This window comes from Mesitornis unicolor, unplaced genomic scaffold, assembly GCF_000695765.1.
Source record: "Mesitornis unicolor isolate BGI_N332 unplaced genomic scaffold, ASM69576v1 scaffold13832, whole genome shotgun sequence".
Lineage (NCBI taxonomy): Eukaryota > Metazoa > Chordata > Aves > Mesitornithiformes > Mesitornithidae > Mesitornis > Mesitornis unicolor.
In genome coordinates, this window is record NW_010168698.1 from 33,167 (window position 1) to 53,498 (window position 20,332).

The 20,332-nt window shown below is 42.7% G+C and overlaps 1 protein-coding gene across 1 annotated transcript in view; it reads right to left on the bottom strand.

The window, feature by feature from the left end:
• KLF12 (Kruppel-like factor 12) overlaps window positions 1-20,332 on the bottom strand; it is a 155,468-nt gene that overhangs the window by 17,176 nt on the left and 117,960 nt on the right. The gene's annotated exons all lie outside the window — the stretch shown is intronic.

Consider the following 20,332-nt stretch of genomic DNA (forward strand, 5'->3'; position numbering starts at 1 on the left):
ACTTCCCAAGGCCTATCAGTTACCACAATTTTAAGCAAATAAAAAAAGTAACGTTGAAGTCATGTTGCTTGATTTTATAAGTACAGTATGAACCGAGTCTAATACTTGAGGAAAGTTTGCTTCAACTACGTACCTGCCTTGGCTAGATAAACTCATGTCATAAACTATTATCAAGCTGGTATGCCAAGATCCAAACCCTCATCGACTTCCATTAATTACATTACTCAGCTATAAATCATTACTAATTGATCGCCTTATCAACCCCATTATGGTTATTCTTCACAGCACTCACGTTCACCTGCAGTTAACCTAAGCCTGCTTGGCTGGTACAGCACTGGAGCAACATGGGTCCTCAGCAACTTTCTGGGGCTTCCTCACATTCCTGGGTTTAATGACATTGAAAGTAAATGATCTAAAGATTTGTCAGCCAGCTCTTTAAAACTCGTAAGAGTTCCTGGTTCTCCTGAAAGGATTTGTGACTCTCAGATGAAAATTAATTAGAGGAAAGGAAACTGAATCTGATCACAAAAAGAAGGAAGCACGATCCTTTGGGGAAGGAAGATGCTGAGAGAGGCATCTGAAAGAAGCACTGATGTTGATGCATCTGCTGAGAAGCTCCAGTGTCAACACCAATCTCCAGCCTTCATTTACAACAGTCAGTGCTGTTACAGCTGCAGCCGTTCTGGCATAAAGCGCACTTTTAGAGGTCTCCAGAATTTGCTGAGAACTATTTATATTGGGTTAAAACTTCGCACAAAGCCATCTCGCACCATTAGCATGTGACTTCACTGATGTTCCAATTCGCTGCATTACAAATCTTTCAGCCTTTAATTCATGGTTGTTCAAATTACGCATTTTTCTTTTTGCTTAAATATTTTTACAGTACAACTCCAATTTAAAGCGCTATTTTAAAAAACACTCTCTTTCTGACAGTCCTCTTTTCCTCTTAACACTTGATACTTATTCATATTTCACCTCTAAGCAAAGAGGTTTTCCAGATTAATTATTTTTGCCTATAATGTGATATGTGCAAACGGGCATGCGGGGAATTTCTGAAATGGAGGAAGAAATGGACAGAGGGCTGTAATATCACCATTAACCAGGAAAAAGTGGTCCCCAAGAGAGTAAGACACATCAGCACTTTAACTATGTGACAGGAATAGAGATATGTTTATCTGTCACAAAAATGGCTTAGGAATTGCATGTAAGCATCTGCATCTCAGGGCAAATAAAAGTCTCAGGTTAGATGATAAACTGAGAGCGGTCTTGCTACTCCAGGGGTTTTTTAAACATTCCACCAGCTAAAATGAAAAGCAAACATGTAAATCAAATCTTAAAGCTCGATACTGAAGGTACAAAATCCAGTGCTCAAGACCAGAAAATCTTTATGTTTAAAAACAAATATTTGTGCATCATTTTTGCTGCATGTGATTTATGAGCCTTAAAAGCCTGTTTTGTAACAGGGCGTTCAGATCCTGGCTAGTCCGGCTCATTTAAATGGGAGGAGGATCAAACCTGTAATGCTGCTGCGATTTCCAGCCCCGAGACAAAACGAACCTTGAGCAGAGTCAGCACCTCGTAAAAAGCTATTTGTCACGTACAAGAAAGTGACCTCACTGCTGGGAACTGCTCTGTGCCTTCCCGGGTGTTTCTATAAGAGACAGCGGCATAAAGCGGTGCCGCAAAGGTGGCACACAATCAGTGCAGCTGCTTCCTAACTGGATCTCTCCCTTTCTCTGAAAGGCAAACCATCCTACCTATTGGAAAATAATTGAACAAGCTACAGAAGGTGGTGTGTGTTGCCACCGCCCCCCAAAAGCTTCACAGCCACTGCTTGCTCAGCACACTGAGGAGAAAGGCTACCGTCAGCTGCAACCTGCAAACGTAACCTTGTGCCTTCCCTTCGCAGCACTGCAGGATAAATGACAAACCAGCCAGCAGAAGGGACGCAGGCGGCTGGTGAGAGTGCACCTCCACGGTGATCTCCCTCTGCCACTCGGACCTCCGCGGTGCAGGGGGACTCCACAGCACAGACAGGCTCCCCAGTGGAAAAGGAGCCAGATCCCACCTGACACCACCAGCCTTGTTTTAGCCTTACAAAAGCTGTGTGATTCTTTTTTTAAATGGAGATACCACAGGAAGCCCTAAAAAGAGCACAAGGTGCTTTCTTGAGCTTCCTGAGGTTGCTCCCTCTCACAGTAACTGCCAGTTGATTTGCTGATGCGCTTTCTCTTGGCCATGCAGCAGTAAAGGGACACTATTTCTCAAGCAATTTCTACAAAATACCCTTACAGACCACATGGACAGACATAAAAGAAGTTCTCAAAACCATATTTTGTGCCTTTTAAAGGCCATGGGGGTTCTGCCTGGTGGCTCTAGTCAACACAGGGCTCCAGAAGCTACTGTTTGGTGGCACCATGGGGGACTAAGCCTTTGAGAATGGACAAAAGAGGAAACCTATAGGTATTTATCTTTTATGAAGGGTTTTTGTTTGTTTGTTTACAATAAGTTTTAAAATAATGTAAAATAAATGGGAAAAAAGCCCACAAACAAACAAAAAGTAAAAACCCCACCATATTTTAGCAGCCTCTCTTGACCATGTCCCTCACAAACCACTCAAAGTGGTGGCCTGGAAACCCGTCAGCAGCTGAGAGCCACCAGGGTGCCCAGAGGAGGAGCTGTCAGTTCTCCTGTTCATGGCCAAGATCTCAGGCAGCCTTTCAAGCTGAAGGAGGGGTTTAGCACAGGACTGACACCACAGGTAACATCCCAGGCAAACTGCAGGATGTATCAAATCACTGCAGATACATCAAGTTCAAAAGATAAATTAACAAAGAAAGAAATGGGGTTTGACCTGACAGCTTGACATTCATTCATTTGCAGTTTTACTTCCAGTATTATTTCTACAGTGCTGTAGAAACTGGAAACTATTACACTAACAGAAATCCTGGGAGCCTGCTGGTTGCCTCCTTAAGCACCTGCAATGCCTGTGGCCAGTACTGCTCATCGGGTGAAATGAATGAAACCAATGCGAGCATTTAGGGTGATCTACAAAACTTCAGCTGTATTATTTGCATCTAGAAGTAAAAACACACATCTCTGCAACTCACGCATGACCGAGTGCTTGTTTCTGATGCAAAAAAAGTAAAGCAAAGACTGGGGCTTCACCAGTAGATGGCCACCAAGTTCTGCTGAACATGATCTGTGCTGCATGCAACCGGGATTATCACAACGCTGGCAATGCAGGGCTTTTCCTTTCTATCAACGCTGCCCATGACCTCCGAGGTGTTTCACCTCCATTCTACACACAGACTGTGAAAGGTCATGGGCATATGCAGTAACGCTGTTAAAACACACATAGCGTGTCTTTTTATACTGATCCCGTGTTTGCTGAGCGATGCACAGAGCAGAGCTGCCGGGGGAGCGTGGTGTGTTTTGTACAGCCTTGAACTGCGTTCAGTGCTGCAACACCAACAACGTGCCACATAGTGACAAGGTGCCACACAAATGGCCTGCTCATGTGCTCTCACTCACGGCAAACACTCAGGGTTACCTTTGGCCACCAAAATATGAGCTTCAGGGTGCTGCCGGCGTGCCCCATAAATTGGGTATAACATGAGCCATGGTCCTCTTGTGTTTCTCAGGCTCTGGGCTGTTAAAGGATGCGATTTGGCTCAGTTCTGCTCCAGTTGCCTTCCCTTGTGTCAGCACTGGCACTTGTTTGATCCTACAAATCACCCACAATGAAGTGAATTCTGCAAGAAAATCTGAGCAATTTGCTTGCTTTTGCTGGTTTGGCTCCCTAAATAGTGGAGTCTGCCAAGTAGCTGCACTGACACACAGGAGAGGAGGAGAACCTGTGACCAAGGGCAAGGGAAGTGTCGTCACCCATTCAGTGGCAAATAGCTGTGATTACCACCAATGCCACAATTTCCATGGAAATTCAGAATTTGTGTGAAGAAATCAATACATGGACATAGGCAATCAACACAAGGAACAACTGGAAAAATCCACCTTTCGCTCCACAATGAAGCTTCTTCTTATGACACTTTTGTATGCAGAAATAACACACACAAACACATAAATAAATAGGCTGAGAACAGAAATTGGGAGATATTACCATGCAAAATACTTAGGAGGTGGCAATGTGCCTTGACAATATGGGATAGAACCAACAAACATTCATACCTCACCCTCTGGCCAATTTTGGACATCCAGGTATTTATGGCTTTTCATTGTTTTTAAAAGGAAAAAAAAGATATAGATATACAATATTTAAACAGAGGAACTGTGTATAAACTCAGCAATGTGAACCATTGCTTCCTGAGACACGCAAAGCTTCTGGGCCAACCTTTCAGTCACAGCAACTAGAAGTGCAGGTAAGTGAAATAAGAGCAGAAAACTAGAAAATAACATGTTTGCATTTAGACGGTAATGAACACTTGAAGAAAATCCCTGGATCTCTCCTGCATTTGCTTGGCACTCAGAGAGAACCTAACCTGCAGAAACACTGTGGGTTTTGGCCACTTAACATTGATAAAAACTAGAGCTCTTAAGTGAATACATACAGGCATCAGAGCGGAGCTTTCTGTGTTATTTTTTAAAATCTTGGGTTTTGGATCCGGTGGTGGGACACCACCGCACACGCTGAACATGTCAGTGGATCTCACACAAACCCACAGCATCCTTCGGGTGAAGCAGGCAGTAGCACTGCTCAGGGCTCGCAGAGCAGCTCTACGCCAAGGACAGGCGGCAGCAGAGATGACCGCGGTCCCCGCGCTTTTGCCTGGCTCCCCTGGCACATTTCGGAGTCGAGCGAACACCTGCAGGGCAGCACGGGGCTCATTCAGGGAGTTCACCTCCCTTAAGATGAAGTATCCTCTCTCTGCCAAGACCTTCAAGTTTCAGATGCTAACAGGCACGATATGAGTACTCTGGGTTTTTGAAAAGGGGAACTGAACCACATTTCCCAGCTTCCAGCTCTTAGTCACTTTCTTTTGTAGCAGCTTTTCAGGTAACGTAATCTTATGTTCTGACAGCTCCTATAATGTTACCTTCCTACTCAGGATATTGGTGAAAGTATCCTTACAAAAACAACATATTAAACTGTGAAGAAATAAGATACAGATTATTTTTCATTACAGTTTATAAAACTTCACCTACTATAGCAGTAAGATGCCAAAATCACACTATATAAAAACACAGTAGTTTTGTTGTTTTAATATGCTTAATAAAGACCAGTGTAATCTGATAAGTCTCCCTCTCAAATATTTACTTACTGCTTTTTTTTTCTTAATACAAAGTTTCTACTGTCTCCCCTTCACAGACAAACAGATGCACATGCATATATACATATGTATCTTTTTCTCCTCTTTGATTCTTAGATTCTAATTAATGTTTCATGAAAGGCAAACATCTGCCTTAGGAATGTTAGACATTAAAACATGTCAAGCAGTACTTAAGGCGATGATAAAAGGAAAATATGTACTACTCTTTTATTAGCGGCAGTTACTTCAATCAGTGTACTTTAAGGTGATGTTATACCAGAAATTACACTTTTTGTCAAGAGCGAAAGGAGGAATTTGGCAGCATACACAAACAGTGCACACATTAAACAGGAAAATCACATGGGTAAACAAGACACAGATAAGAAATGATTTGAATACATTTGGTTCAGAAAGTGTCTGAGCTGAAGATGGTGGGAAATCGTGCCCGGAGCAGACAGGAGTTCTGCTGGTTCTGCTGGAGGCAGAGCCCCGGAAGAGGATCCTCTGCTTCATACGGCCATTCCCGTGCTCCTACATCTCTGTGCAGGGTTTTTAAGGAAAGGAGGCTGGGACAGAAAGTATCTATGACACGTTCCAATGTGTCCCCCACATCTGATGACTGGGACTGCAAAGCACACTGCCTCACAGGATAGAGAAGGCTTAGACTTCAAGTCTATCACGAACTCTGAGATGATACTTAAAAAGACCCCAACAAAACCTTTCAATCCATTTCACACTTACCATTAACTAAGAAAATTTTACCCTAGAGACTTACTGTGTAAAAGAGCACAAGAACTACATGTCAACTATCTCGCACTTAAGCACTGCCTACATAATTTAAATGCTTATTCCTGGGTTTGGGAAACAACTCGAACCACCTGCAGATCCTGACGTAAGAACCAGAATCTGGTCCAGTGCCTAAGCAGAGACAAACTTACTCGTGCACAACCACATCCAGCTGTAGCCAAGCATGGGCAACAGCAGCTCCCAGACCAGTGACACCCTTACCAAATTACCAGGCTGCTGCTCAACAAAGACGAATTTCACATTTCTCCTAACACACCAGGACACACAGAGCTCATTTCTACCTGTAAAGTTTTAGAAACATTTGACAGTAAGGCTACGATGTTTTACACACAGGCAGAATACTTTCAGTAATTGTAAACGTAATCCCACTTCACTGCTCTCTGTCTTCCCTTTGGTTTGGACAGATGGACTCACATAGGTGAGACACTTGTCCTTAGATTTTGGCATGGATTTTGAGGTGACAAATGACAGCAGTTGTTTAAATCTGTTTAGGAGATTTAACATACATGCAGCAGATGCACAGTCATGTTATTGCCAATTCCAGCTCTTCAGGACGGCTGAACGCAGTGCAAAGCCTGCTCTGGGTGCTGAAGCCCACACTAACACCTCCTTTGGTAACACTGCATTACCATGGAATAAAGAGTAAGAGAAGAACTCAGCTGAGGAGGGAGCTGTGGGGGCCACCCCATGCAACCTGCTGCTCAACAGAGTTAACTTCAGAGCCAGATCAGATTGCTTATGACCTTGTCCTGCTAAAGTCTGAAAATCCTTTAAATTGGAAAAAATGCATCTCTCTGGGCAACACGTTCCAGCGCTCAGCCATGCCCATGTTTGAAAGGCAGCTTCTAATGAATGTTCATTTCTCCTAAACAGTCCCTACATAACTGTTTGTATTTATAAATACACATACCAACATATTACAATGAAAGATAACAGAGTGACCGTGAGCTAATGCAGGCTTGAACTTATTTATTTACTTTTTAAATTATCTTTCTTTGCTTGAGGCCACTGTTCTTCTGAGCTGAAGTGGAAATTCATGAAAATAAGAAAACATCGAGCAGTGGGGAAAATGCATCTTCACAATGCACTTGCAGGTGCAATAAAGTGCCTGAACAAAGGTCTGTTCTTGGGAAATGAAGGCAAGGCACAGTACGTCTTCCTGAAGGAAGTCATAGTTCCTGAAATCCCGTGTGTGAAACATGTTTGATGCCCACTAGCTCAGACCTGGGAGCCGAACCTGGTCCAGCAGAGAAAGAGCAGCTTATTTCGTCCTCCCAGAGCCGGCAGAACAGCACCGATCATTCACAAGATCTCCAGTGCACCAGCAATCACAATGCTCCCTCCAGATGAACGCTGCATCAATGCCGAGTCTGTTCTTTATTTTCTGTCCCCTTCTAAACAGAGCAGAAATCTGCGTAACTGAGCACCTCCAACTCAGCTTTGGCAGCACAGGGCCCCGTTTTTTACCTTTGCTGTTCCTTTCTGATTCATACTTCACGTTTTTCTGGCAACACATAAGCAAACAAGCTACAGCAATACCGGTACTCTCAGCGGAGGAAATTAAAGAAGGGAAATAAAGACTTCTCTGTTGAAGACATGGGCTGAGCTGAAGTTTCCAGCATGGAAATTAGATGAGTACGTACATATTCACGTCTTTCATCTTTCTTCTGGTTACTTGTAGTGTAGAAGCTCCACTTTCTAGTGCAGGACTCCCTGCACACTGTACCTCGCTCTCCAGATTTCACTTTCTTCTTACATCTCTAATCTAGATATTAGGAAGAAATTCTGTACTGTGAGGGTGGTGAGACACTGGCACAGGTTGCCCAGGGAAGCTGTGGATGTCCCTTTCCTGGAAGTGTTCAAGGCCAGGTTGGACAGGGCTTTGGGCAACCTGGTCTGGTGGGAGGTGTCCCTGCCCATGGCAGAGGGGTTGGACTGGATGAGCTTTAGGGTCCCTTCCAACCCAAACCATGCTGTGACTCTATGATAATTTTTATCTTTCACACCAGTGCAGCACAGCAGTCAGTCCCAACATCTGTACAATGATGACTCCTGCCTGTGCATCCACCTCCTCCTGTTGGTCAGACTGACAAATGTTGAACTAATCCCTGCAGTGGTGATTAAAAATTCTCTCTTGTGTATCTTTAGCTGACAAAATTGTCACAGAGCCTCTTGCCAGGTCAGTGACATTAAATGAGAACATTGCATCCATTGGGACCGAAGCTCATGTGAACGACCTTTTCTTCCTTCCTGTTCAGAGGGCTTATTATCGACACATTAACTATTTGATTACCTTGGGCACCTATGTACAATGCAATTATGGGTGGTTATCTGTCATACTCTGCATCATCAAGCAGATTTCGGTAACTACTAAATAGTTGACTCCACTGAAGTATACATTTCGGTGCTTATATATGTAAAGGTAGCCTGCAACCCCCAACAGAATGTCACAGTGAGAAACAGTTTGGTATGCCCCACAGCCATCCACAAGCTCCTGTCTGAGAATATATATTGCAAAGAGTTCATCTTTTAGAGAGATAAAGTAAGTATCACACCTATTTGATCTGGCCAGGAGAAAAGGGACTAAATAATTTAATTCTTTTGGGCACAAAAAAGTTACTGAGTACAAGATCACAATTCAGGGATCTGGGTTTCTTTATCTAAAACTATTTTCCAATCGATAAAGTTAGAGATTTATGTGCCTTTTTTTTTCTTTTCCTTCCAGAGCACCCTCTCCTATTGAAAGAATTTTTTATAAAAGACCGTGAAATAGTATTGTATAAATCAAAATTGTTACTACACCCCAGAGGCCATACAGATTGTGTTACCATGCATTTTCCTTTACAACAATGAGGAATCCTGATGTATTTATGTTATACAAGAAGCCAGATTTTCTATTCAGTATGCTAACTTGTGCCTGGCTTTACAGCCATGCATGCCAATGAAGTATCTCTTCATTTGGATTACAAGATCCTTGCTACTCCTTTTTTTGTCGTTTTGTGTTTGCAAAGCAAAATAACTACAGCGAGGTCCAAATCCATGATCGGAGTACTAATACACTACTGCAACATGGAGAAACCCCACTACCTCTCCTTGCATCTGTGGTTTACAATGTAGTCCCACCTGAAAAAGAAGTGATGTTCTGGGCTTCACCAGGTCCAGTTCCTCAGCCTCCTCTCCCAGGGATTGCCATTTTGTTTCCTTCCTGCCCTTTATTTTCCTTTTCTTCTCCCCCCCCCCCCCCCCTCCCTCTCCCCTCCCTCTCCTCTCCTCCTCTCTTATCTGTCTTAAGCTGGGAACTGCCTCTCTAGGGAATCACTGGACCAGGTTTTGTCACTCAATAAGATACTGACATAAGCAGAATTTCATATAGTTGTAGTTTCACTGTGTTTGCTACTATCTGAAAGACTTCTAGTGGCTTCACCTGCACACTGGGACAGAAAGTGTCCCTGAAAGTTGCAGAAATCACTCGGCCATGTAAATTCTGAGAAAGGAACCATGACTACTATCTACGAGCTGGAAGAGTTACCCTATTTTTCACTGGCCTTGAACAGATAAGTTGGACCATGTAGGCAACCACTCCTTTTCTTCTCTTTGTCGCTGAAATCAGTCTGATTTCCACCCAGTGAATACTCAGTCTGCACTCTGAGTAATTGCAGGCAGGTAAGAGTCTTTTCCCCTTGTAACTAATTAGGCAACAGAGCACTTTCCTACTTCTCACACATACCAAAACAGCAAATTGCAACAATTCCCTGTTCGTATTACACCAGTTCAGCAGTCAGAAAGACATCCAGCTTGGATGCGGGCCTTGGGAAAGTCCAGCAAAGCTGCCATAGTGTTCAGGGGAGTCAGACTCCAATAGAAAGAGGAACACACAGTATTGCAGTTTTCATTAATTGGTTCCCTTAACACTTTCTCACCAAGGTACCACTGTGTTTATGAACTCAAGCGCTCACGGGCAGGGCAAGGTTTGATTAAGAACTGAATTTCTTCCATAGGTACACTGCACACAGCCTTAAGGTATGTTTTGTACTAAGAAATACAACAAAATACATCTTCAACAGATCTGTTTGTCACATTAGAAACTGTTCCACTTGCACCCAGAGTACACAGCCTCTATTCTACAGGATAAATACCCCATAATGCTTTTTCAAGAGCATCGATTAGGCTGGTGGCCAAGCAGCTCCACTGCTCTGGGCTTTGCTAGGTTGGGGCAGCTGCATGGGCTTGCTCTCATGTTTCTCCACTTAAATGGGTGGCCCTCAGTGCGGCTATTCCCTGGCCATAAAAAAACACCTTTAGGATGGCGATATTCTTCTTTAGAAAGGCAAGAACAAAATCCTGAGTGTTTCAAAATAGAGTCAAAATTCCAACCTATGTGTGCTCCAGCCCCACCAAGGCAAAATCAGACTGAGGACTTGGCTGGTTATATCAACTATCACTTTGTACGTGGATTTATAGGAAAGTTCTCGCGTGAGGATTTAAATTGGGTAAGATCTGAATGAAGCTGGCTCTTCAAGTTTTTTGAAATGTAACACAATGCGTCCTGCCGATAAGAAATTTTTTCCCACTGACTAAAGGGCGTATGTCTCCCTTTGGGACACCGAGTATTCAATTATCTGAGGGAAATTATTCTGCTATTTCCAACTGACATTGAAAGGTTTGTTCAGAAAAGGATAAAAATATAAAAAGTTGAACAAGCCTTGCAACTGTCAGATTTATGACCCAGCCCTTCCCTAAACACTAGAACAGGCAAAACTGCATGTTTGCAGGCTTGATGAGGTAAGTTTTGTTCAGCTTCATGCACAATTATTATTTAGAAACATCACCCAGTCACCACCGGGATTTCTTGCAGATGCCTTAGAAACACGTATCAGACCTCCTTCACCTGCATGACACTCATCCTATTTAGTGCCAAAGAACATTTCTACAGCCTTGTTATTACTTGCCATATTTATTTTTGACACTATTGTCACCATCATTCATTGTTACTATTATTTAAGCTCACACTGCAGAGGAAACCTTGCAAAGAAGCGAAGTGGATCTGTCGAGCTGCTCTCTCTGAAGCTGGCATATCCCTCTTGACTGTATCCCCTACAATGCTGCGAATCACGGGATGGCAGTATCTGGCTACTCCACTCACCTTCCTAATTTATGCAAGGTGCTCATTAGTGCTCTGCCAAGCACAGTTTTTAACTCCCGAAGGTAAGTCAACAGATCTGTGTGGTTAGAAGAGACCGCTCCGAATTTCAAGCACCTTAAAAAGGTGCGGTCAGCAGCACCGGTCTAGGACCCAGCGGTCACTTGCTTTGCCACAGGTTTCCTGCGTGCATTAGCCCAAGGCCAGCTGTGCTGACCAGGGATCCAGTTCATTCATCTCTGTTGCTTCCCTGAAAGCACCAGTCTCCCAAAGCTTCACCAACAGGATGTTTGGCTTAATAACTTAAATCCACATCAGGACTTCTTCAGTTGTACTTTTTAAATTTCCTTTTTGGAAAAAAAAAAAGTAAAATCCCCCACACCTACTTCTGAATATGTTCCTCTCCCTAATCTAGTAAAAACTCCACTTGTTTACTATCTGTGATCTTACAAACAGCATCAGCCACCAAATGAAGCACCAATGAGTACTGCCAACACAGTAACTAAGAACAACCGGCGCGCTTACACTCAAGCTTTTACTGGAGAAGTCAGTCTGTTAAAATCTAGCAAAACTCAACCCTGCACATATGTTGTTTTGTTGTGTTTTGTTAAATGGGATGGAACATACCAGAACTTTAAAGATCAAAAAAATCCCATAATTTCCTAAAACATTTGGAGCCTTTGCATGCAGTAAAAAGGGATAATTATCAAAGCGTTTTGCTGTCACAATTGTTCATTTGGAAGAGGCACAGAAAAAAAAACGAATCCAAAACTCCCAGCATGACAGAATGGTATCAGTGTAACTACAGTAAGTAAGAAGTGTTGGGCAGGTGGAGGGAGACATCAGAGCTGCATTCACTTCAATTACACCCCTGAATCCTCTTTGGAAACTCCCATCTCCAAGCTCACCTCTTCCCCCTCTGCCTGGTTAAGTGGAGGTCCATTCTGAGTTTCCTATCAGCTGTACCAGCAGCCACAAAATCAATTTCTCATTTAAGTCTCACATCTGACCACTCAAATACAATCCAGCTTATTACAGAAATGGAAGTAGAGAAGTCTTGAATACAAATACAATGGATTTTTGAATAGGAAATAGGTTAATTAAATGTGATGTAGAAGTATCTTGAGGCACGACAAAGTTCCTCTCTTTGCATGCAAGAGGAAGGTGGAGGATGTGGACAGGGACACCCACCCCACTGCTTGTCCTGCAGCAGGCGCAGAATAAAGCTGGGAGCGCATCTGCCAATGCATTCATTGGAGGTAGCGTTAAAAATGCTGTGTTCACTGTCCAGTTATTTCTTGTTCTTGTTATGGTCTTTCCTACAAAATTTCAGTGCGTTTTGTGTTCAGTAAATTGCAGTAGTTTCCAAAACATCTTTAACCTTTTTGGTGGCCCGGCAGGCAGAACTCTCTTGTCTTTTTGTGAGACAAACCTTCTCTGGAAAAGGCAAGGCAGGCAGGGTGACGGTATATGAAATTACAGAATCTCAGCCAAACTGGCAGGCATACTGCACTGCTCTCTGTTGAACATCAGGATGGTAAATCCCACTACCTCATTTCTGTAACAGAAAACTGACCAACAACAACAAAAGGCCCAGTATTCAGCTGTTTTTTATGACAAGCTGCTTTCATGTCAGCTTCTGGAGTTCAAAGAGCAGAGATGTGGTTTACATTGAAGTGCCATGGGTGAACTTTGTTTTCTGAAGGGCTGAAGCCCAACTCTACCCATCTCAAAGCACTAGATTTAAAAGCCATTTTGAAAGATGACAGTATAATGAAGTCTCATATTATTTCAGAGCCTGTCTTACTCAACACCACCATTTGAAAGCGTACCTAAATTAAAAGCACAGCTTCACATTAAAGTAATGTGTTAGAAACAGCAGCAAATGTTAGGAAAGGAGGACAGCGTGGCCCGGGGCTCCAGCGTGCTGCAACTGGTTTCCCAGATGTCCTTAGTCCAGTCCCATAGTCTCTGTGTGGTTTAGTTCTCAATTGGAAAAGTATTGGGGTGCTGTCCCTCCAACTTCTCTTCCTCCTACCACCTTAGGTGTATCATCTTTCTGGGAAGTGGCTGAACCACATGCTTGTATGAACATGCACATTTTCCAGGCAGAAGAGTAAACACTAGCACTAAACAGAACTAACGAAAGTATATAGTATAAGAAAGGTAACCTCTCCTCATTTCTCATCCTGTTAGCAGTCAGAAAATGCTACTTACTGTTTGCAATTATGCTTGGAGAGACTGTTTCATCCTTATTCTACATACAAATTTTAGGTGAGTTTGGTGAGGGAGAAATCCCAACTAATGCTACGTGGTGATCAGGCCTACAGTCCTGCCGCACGCTTCCGTATCACACACACATCACCAGGCACACTGCGAGCCGAATACTGGTATAAGATTTATAAGCGATCTCCTAGAAAAAGACTATGTTTTCTTTTTCCAAAGTAATGATTAAAAAGTCCTTGAGTATAGCGGGTTCGTGAGCAGGCTGCCTGTGCCCTGCTGGCAAACCTGGCAGGAACTGCAGGCTCCCAGCTCTGGGACAGGAGAGCAGTTATTGACTGAATGCTTGCAGAAGTGCAAAGCCGCTACTTCATGTTCTGGCAAACATCCCCAGAAAAGGTGGTGCTGTGATTTATGTGCCATTCAATGTTGTTTTCAAGACATTCACTGAACTGAAGAAGCACCATTAGAATATGTCAAGCACACGTCAAAGCCCATCTAAATCAACAGGGGCTGAAAATACATCATGTGCTTGACACACAATAATTGACATGTCATATTATATTTGACGTTTCAAGGACAGTAGTGCCTATTTAAGTGGAGACACAGTAATATAAATATTTTTTTACTTGCGCTAACCAAAATCTAAGAGGGCATCTTGGTCAAGAACTGTTCAGCAAGCACCTGGGGGAAAAAAATTATTATATTAAAAGAGTAAAATCTCTAAGGGCTGAAATAATGAAATGCAGAAGAGCCAACTTACAAGAAGAAAACTCCACTAACGCATCACTGTTTCAGGGAGAAACTCTGGTCATACTGGCCAGCAACCCCCGACTGATTTCCATGGAGCCATAATTTCACCTATCCCTCCTTACTCCCTTTGCAGCTCTGCTGGGTTTAGGCCTACAACCAACACTGCCCAGGCCACGAGCATAACCACTGATAAGAGAAATTAAGAGGAGGCATGCACACAGCATGGGTCATGTTCTTTTCGCCTGCACGGACAACACCAATGGCAACGTAGCAGAATTGTGAATTACATGTGCTTCACCTGACACCTTGTCCTCTCCCCTGGAGGCAACTGCATGGGGACATCACCAGTAATAAAAAGGTCCTACAGGACGTGTTGACAGGAGAAAGGGGGAGGTAGAATAAACCATGCAAAGCAGCAGCAGCCACGCAAACTACTCCTTACAGCAGGCCTGAGAGATTCCCCCAAATGTAACACCTGACAAACTGAGAGCTCTCTGTCACACTTTCTTCTGGTTCCCACTCGTAAAGGGCTTTTTTTGCTTCATTTACATATTCTAAAGGGTTTTTTTCCCACTGTGCTGTATAGGAAAGATGCTGGCAGAAAGTTTCTAAACGGAGGGTTAAATAGATTAAATTAATCTGCTGCTGCCGCTTTTACCTAATACATTCATGTACAGCCTTAATTGACTCTTTCTTGCTCCATCTTCTCCCTCTCCATTTCCAAGACACGATGCTCACTCCCCTGAACTGCTGTTTAGTCAAGCCAGACGTATATGACTCTTTTACTCTGCCCTCTTAGCTGATCCCTCCAGCAATGTAAGCAGTTTGCTGCTCCTCTCAGGTCTTGCTCAGGTTTGGAAATGTACCGAATGCAGCACAGTGCCCTCAAAAAATGCTATACTCTCAGCGAAGAAGCGTGACAGCAGCATTTACAGGATGAGACCCATATGCTGTGTGTGTAATCTAATGATGTTACACTCTGTGGATGCCACATACAAAAAGTCATTGTATAATACATCAGGGTAGATGGAATTGCCAGCATAAAGAATGAAGAAAACATCCAGAAATTTAAAAACCAGGTAAATACCTCCTGTGTGGAAGATTCTTCCCCTCCACATTTTCTTCCATGTAAAACTCTGCTTTGAAGAATGCAATGAATGCATCAATGACTAAATGCCCAATCCATCAGAGAATACAAGCAAACTAATCTACCTTTTTTCAAACCCAGACCCTGCTCATAAATTCTGCAATGCTTATGTCCAAATAAGAAAGTAAACAGAAATATTGTGTTAGTTTAAAACTCTATTAAACCAGAAGAGGGAAAAGGAGATTGGAAAAGGTAATCATGTTAGACCAGCAAGCAGAGAATTTTAATCCCTCCCAAAACCCTCAAAAAGTTTTTGGCGAATCTTCTTAATTGCAGCAACTACAAAGGAAAATAGCGCGAGTAATCTGCCGTAGGTCTCATTCTCCTCTCAGAGCTGTGGAGAATTGAGCAAGGTAAAGATACAGTGCCAGGGTTTCATTTCAGACCTCGGAATTAAATACAGAGATCAAGCAGTTCAAAGGAGATGAAGGAAAAAAGAGTTCACATACTTCGTGAATTTAACCGCTTCTTAATAGTTGCGTCTGGGCTGCAATAACAAGACAAGAGCATACTGGGGGAAGATGGAAAAAGACAAAACTACTAACGGATGTGAAGTTATTTTCAAGACTCGGAATAGGATAATTCAAAGAACTGCGAACAAAAAGGAAGAGTAAAACTATAAAGCGCTTTTTGACAGCCTTCTTTTTAAAAAGTGGCTGAGCAGATTTATCAAAGTGTGTGAAATGTTTGATCCTAAGCTGAACTTCCATGAAAACAGAATCATATTCCTCTCTGTTCCGAGGTCAGAGAAATGCTGCCAGAGCCACAGGAAAGGACAAAGAGCACTTTCTGATTTGAAATTAGACAGTGCTGCACGTACAGACACAAATGTCTCTATATAGAACAGCTAAAAGGTGGTTCCCAAACAGAAAGTGTGTTTGCACATTTAATTGGCTAAAACCAAGAGATGAAAATCTGAATAGCTGAAAATTAAAATAGCATCAAGTGACACAAGTGAAAAGGAGGATAAATGAAACATAGTAATTTATATAGAGAATGGAAATGTGTAAACTGTTTTTGCTAATTAACAGTTGTATCAAGGCTCTAGAAGTAGGATGCAACAGTGACGAAAAGACGTAAGGATGCTGTAATGGGAAAAGGTTTCTATTCTGAAAGTACACCCAGAACCAAATATTAGGGCACAATATTTTGAGCTTGTGTATGCCATGTTGAGCCCAGCCCTGATGGTTGTCCTCCTTCCTTTGCCTCCATCTGCAACCCACCGAGGGAATGACGCCGTTCCACCACCCTGCAAGACGCACATGGGACATTCACATAGGTTCAGTTTGGGATAGCCTGTTACCCTTTCTGCATCAAGCGCCGTACCTCTTCTCCTTCAAGGACGCAATGAGATTTCTGACACCTTCAGGAACTGGATGGGACGTGCTGCTCTATGCAGAGGCTGTGCTGTGAGGCCGCCTGCTTCACAGCCCTAAGGAAAACACTAGATCAGGAGCTTCTGCTTGCCTTGGACCCAGGAGATCAGAGGTATCTCATCTACAGTGTTTGCTTGCTCCTGCAAACTCAGACTTCAGTGGGGCGCTGCCTTGCCAGGAGAGAAGAGACTGGCAAAGAGGTTCTCCTCACAGAAGAACCCATCAAGGGGTCTTCCCATTGGACTGCAAAACCGGACAACCAGGGGCAGAGGGAATGGCAAAGGAGAACCAGACACGTGAGGGTACCAAATGTGAGACAGGACAAAAGCTGTCACCATCTCAGTTCAAGGTAGTACAAAAGCCATCCAGACTAAGGTCAGTAATCCTGATTTCCAGTTGTAATTAGAAGGGGGAAAAGCCTATAAAACAAATAAGCAGTTCCTATTTGTGATTTGTAAGTAAAAAGCCACAGCTTTACTGCAACCAACTGGATCTTCTTCACCCACCTCCCCATATGCCACCACCTGATCTGAGCGCTGCCTTCCAGGATGGTGCCACACCAGGGCCTGAGAGGCTGACACTGGAGAAACCTCTGAGGGAAAGGAGACAAGGGCAGTGAGAAAAGCCCTGCGACGCTGCAGTAGGAATAGCCCCTCTGTGCATGCCCTTCTACATACACACAGGTTACTCTTCCATCCATACTCCCAGGACACTCTGCAAGCCCTTGCAAAGAAGACTGCAATCAACTTGGAAAATAAGGAGTAGACTTTTTACATCAAGCAAAAACAAACAAAAAGATGTTTGTCAGTTAGTAAGTCCTAATACAGACGATACTTCAGATAGCATCTTTACATGCCCTCTTCTAAATCAAATTTGCTTCAGCCTAACTGCTTGCAGGAATACAGCCAGGAAATGGCATAGAAGAGTCTAACATTCAGGTCAAATGAATGGTCGGAAAGTTAAGAAGAGACCATGCCACTCCAGAAATGTAATTAATTTTTAAAGTCTAAAAGCAAAGTAGGATGCCAGAGTGACTTGTTCACGTTTGGAAGTTACCTTAAAAAGGTACCTGCTTATGCTATAAAAATGGAGAATTTTAAAAGCTAAACATATTTTAATTCAATTAGTAATTTGTTGTCCTAAATCTCTCCAGGGTTTGAACTAATGAAAATCCAGTAATCTGTTTTCTCTCTTTCTCTCTGGAGAGAAAGCTTAGCTTCTAACCAGCTTGGTTAGCTTCTACACACGTACTTTTTCAGATTGATCTTCATATTACACAGTTTGTGCTCCAAATTAGTATTTTAAAGAAAGCTCAAAACCCCTCTACAACTTGATCATCACATGAAGTTTGGAATTTAACAACATTATATTTCAAAATTATTTTTTTTTAAATACGAAAAAAGTAAAACCTACATCTTGCTGCTCAGCATATCTGAGCAATATCACAGATTTGAATGAAAAGTGCATCATATTGAGTACATTGAAGGGAAAGTTTTCAGTCTCAGTTATCTGTATCCAGCTTGGTTACAACTTTCTGTTGCCTCCTCTAAATGTGTACCTACTTCCAAACTGTTGTCCTCCTTTCAGCACTATGTTATTTCTCAATTTTTATATGCTATTAGAAAATTGTAATCAGAATTAATATATCTAATGACCTGTACACAAAAAGGCACTTATTAAAATTCCAAAATACTTTGAGAAGTTCCCACTACTCCCACTGAAATGAAAAGCAAAGAAAGTAATTCTATAGCCCTGAGGGGTTTTCCTCTACCATTGTGCTCACATGTACATCAACTGAATGCCACTCCTGAAAACACAATCAACCTTAAGACTCGACTCTAGATGGCAGCAGTCTCCTTTAGTTTTTAGTTTTCTCTTTCCTTAGTTTCCTGGTCTTTGTTCCTTAACCCTTCAAATAATTCTCTATTTCCTTCTCTTCCCCCCAAATAAAGACTTCAGTGCTTTTGGGGCAGATGACTGGAAGGCATTTTCACCAGCAGAAACCAGGCCATTCCTGCAGTTCAGCAACACGGCTCTTCAAAGCACACAGAATAATTGACGCCTGAAGTGAGAAAAATCAGAAAGGAAGATTTTGTTTCCCCTCCCCCTTCCCCTATCAGTCACCTGGAGAAATGTTAGAAAAACAGCGATTCTTCTCGTCTAACAACAGCCCCTCGGATAGAAAGGAAAGGGGCAAAGGACGGAGAAAAGCAAAAGGCACAGAAGAAACGGAACAAAAAGGTGCCATTTCATAATAACTTTGAACCGAGAAAAAAGTCTGCCTGAAGAACATGGCTTTAAAGCACTGAACAATTTTACAAATATCTCCCTTCGGGCACAGTCTGCTGACACGGTGCTGCTGGAGTTTATCAGATGAGCCGAGGCTACTTCATGTGTCGTAAAACTTAACACATAAGGAAAGCTTTTGCTCAAGCTAAAACACCTTGTTTGAACTTCTTTTCTTTCTCCCTTCTCCTAATATTTGCATTTAGTTTTGCCACTCAGTCACCAGTCTTGACAAGCCTCTGTATTTTAATACGTGTGTCCTTCCTCCACCCTGTTGCTAATGTCTTCCCCCGTCATGGGTATTAGGGTACTGCACCTCCTCCAGCTCCAGTATTTCTCATGCTCTTTGACATGATCCACATCTCTGTCACCCACGTGAATCAAACAGAAATACAGAAATATCTTTAAAGACACTTCTGAAAGTCCATGCATGCATGCATGAATATCTGTAAACTGTTGCAATTAGAGGCTGATTCTGCGAGCTCTCAAGACACAAGCAACTCTATTTGGGGAAACAATTCCAGTTCAGCTGGCTCAGTCCCCTCTGCGCAGTTACCCACAAATGTGTTTTCAAAACCAAGCTATTAGGCTTTAAGCTCACATTTACTGTCAGCATATTGAGGATTCCCACATACACAAGTTAACGTGGTCTTATTTCTGCTGGTAAGGACATATAGGGGCATTGGAGACCACTCAGGACACTGCCTTTTGGAATAGTTACTGCTGAGGGGTACTTAATGCGCTGTTCTGGCACATCAGCATCTTAGCATTGTATCCTAGGGATATATTTGTGCTATCTTCACAACTGATGGACTTCTTTTTTCTACATAAAAACCACACACTTCAGTTCCCTACATCCCATTCTGAGGCCCCAAATATCCTAAGGCTGGTGAAGCTGAAGTTAAGCGTGGACCAAGCTGCCTTGCTGTGAGGCATACACATGGTCTTGTGGAATGATAAAGGCTATAAAAATAATCTCCAGTAGTTATCTTCATCCTCACCTTTCTCTGGCTGCAGTCAGAAAACGCACTTTTCTGAGAAGCACAGAAACACGAGAAACGAGGATTTGGAGAAACAAGGACTTAAGACTAGCAAACTGACATAAAGTACTGTAAGAAACCCAGAAACACGTAAGAAACAAAGAAATCAAGTTAACTTGTGAATTCGCCTCTGACTCACCCTGCTGTAAGATGAGACTATTTTAAGAAGTCTGAATACAGAGCAGGCCTTTTACACCACTACTAATTAGATGCTCATTACATGACACTTCTGACAGTGCAGTTTTGCCATGCACCTGAAACGATGTAACCACAGGTGTCTAAAAAGGCAGCAG